This window comes from Lolium rigidum, chromosome 3 (genome assembly GCF_022539505.1).
Source record: "Lolium rigidum isolate FL_2022 chromosome 3, APGP_CSIRO_Lrig_0.1, whole genome shotgun sequence".
Taxonomy (NCBI): domain Eukaryota; kingdom Viridiplantae; phylum Streptophyta; class Magnoliopsida; order Poales; family Poaceae; genus Lolium; species Lolium rigidum.
In genome coordinates this window covers 374,308,238-374,310,343 of record NC_061510.1, presented here as the reverse complement: position 1 = coordinate 374,310,343, position 2,106 = coordinate 374,308,238, and the positions used below count along the sequence as shown (strand labels likewise).

At 49.4% G+C, this 2,106-nt stretch overlaps 1 non-coding gene across 1 annotated transcript; it reads right to left on the bottom strand.

Annotated features, from left to right (window-relative positions):
• Positions 1-1,743: 1,743 nt before the first annotated feature.
• Positions 1,744-1,904, bottom strand: LOC124705077. The gene has a single exon (XR_007003922.1). It is a non-coding gene; the product is annotated as a U1 spliceosomal RNA (small nuclear RNA).
• Between the last annotated feature and the right edge of the window lie 202 nt (positions 1,905-2,106).

Genomic DNA, 2,106 nt, shown 5'->3' with positions numbered 1-2,106 from the left:
TCAAGATCTTCGTAATATTATGAACCCGCTCATCGATCATTTGACATTTAACTACGACTATCTTTAGTTGCTTCAATTTAAGTGATTGTTCCATCGAACTCCTGCCTCCCATTTTCATGGTGGATCTGGGTTCCTGCGCCAAATAAAATATTTTTGAAGATTGATCATGCTTCATACATTTTATAAAGGCAATACACATCATAATTAGTAGTAGGACATATACATACCTTACAAAGTTGAAGAGTGAGTTTCTCTAGAACTGGTGTGTGATGGAGAAAGAACAGTAGTATTTGGAGGTCAAAAACCAAACACCAGTCATTGAGAAACAAAGATCTTAGCTTACTAAAAGGAGGGCAGCATTGCAGATCTCTTGTGAATATAATCTGTGCAAGGTGCAAATAAGTAAGAAAGCTTAAACTTAACTCGCCGTACAGGATGGAATGATAATGGAATGGGTATGAAATTTGAGCATGCAAGCTGAAAGGAACTAATAAGAGCTTACCATTTCAGGGGAAGCTATCAGTTCCAGACAGGTAGCGCTGGACAAACCTTGGAGAAACACAGAGAAATCACGTTTACGACCATTATCCCAGTACAACTCAGACATGCCGCAATCACATTTTTCAACCTCAAGGCTGCCGCCATCACAGAAATCACAGAATTCCTCATATTTTTGGCAAAGATTGACAGACGCGGTTTCTAAGAATGGCATGCTTTCAAGAACTGGAATCATGTTAGAACCATGTAGTTGCAGTGAAACAAGACTTGGAGCAGAAACACGAGGTGGGCGCATATCCCAGAGAAACTGGCAGCCCGTGATGCTCATATGTTTCGAGGAGTGGGATAAGATCTTGACAGTATGGAGGACACAATCAGCGATCTTTAGATCCTCCAACACCGGGCAGCTCGAGAAATCAAGGAAGCCTTCTTTCAGAAAGACGCCATGGAGCTCTAATCGCATCAGGTGCTGGGAGAGGAGAGGCAAGTTCGCCAGTTGGACGCGCGGCTCCTCCGAAGAGGTGGGCAGGTTGGTGTAAGTATCGAGTCGCAGCACTCGAGCACGCCACGCCAAAACGCACCGGATCCAGAGGTGGACCCAGAATTCGTCCAGCTGCAAGAACCCACGGAGATCGAGCTCGCACTCGTTGAGGACGGAGCCGGCATCGCGGAGCATAAACAGTTTGCAGACGAACTTGTTCAGCTTCTTGACGCTCCGGAACGCATCGATGTCGGTGATGCGGAGGCGGGGGATGGACCTCCAGAGGTGGCGCCAGCGCCGGGAGAGCACGCACGTCCGCACCGCATCCCTCGCCTCGAGGAAGCCTAGCGTGTGATGCAGCAAGTCGTCCGGGAGGGCGCTGAGCCGGTCTTCGAAGCTCCCCGTGGACACTTTGGCGGTATTGCCCCGGCGAGGCATTCCGTCGAGCAGGTAGCGGGTGTCGATGCTGCGGAGGAGCAACAAGGGTCAGGGAAAGGGGAACCCCCGGAAAGGTTTCATTAGCAAATATGAACTGGGAGAGAAGCAGAGCTTCTCATTGCATCACCGCGCTGCGGCGGCGAATTGAGATCGGACGGGAAAACGACTATCTCTGCACCTACGACAGGGAGCTTTTGGCTCGCACGAACTACGTAGATTGTAACTGAACTGGGAAAATTCGGAGTACAAATCATTCAGATTCTACTAGAGATGGCCACGTATTTGGCAAGTTAAACGAAGGACCAAATTTTAATTTCAAAGAATTGGCAGGGGCCGCGCGGACGCGTACCCCCTCTACCACAAATTACGACGTCCACTCTCCCACTTGGGGAGATGGTAGACCAACGCACCAACCAAGTGCAATGTTGGCCATTGATCTAGGCCATGACCCTTCTTGATCAGCTGTAGACCCCGTCCAGGTAAGTACTTTGTAACGTCGCACCAGGCGCCCATTATAGGCCACTTCTTTTGAGCTTATAGAGCAGCTTCTAGGTCCACAGAAGCTGAAGCCTAAAAGAATGGAAAATTTCTGGGTAGCTTCTCCCCACCGCAGCGCTGCTCCATAGTGCAAATTCGTCGGTCCGCAGAAACCGGTCGAGAGCAAGCCTTCCCGAGCTTCTCCAGGAATT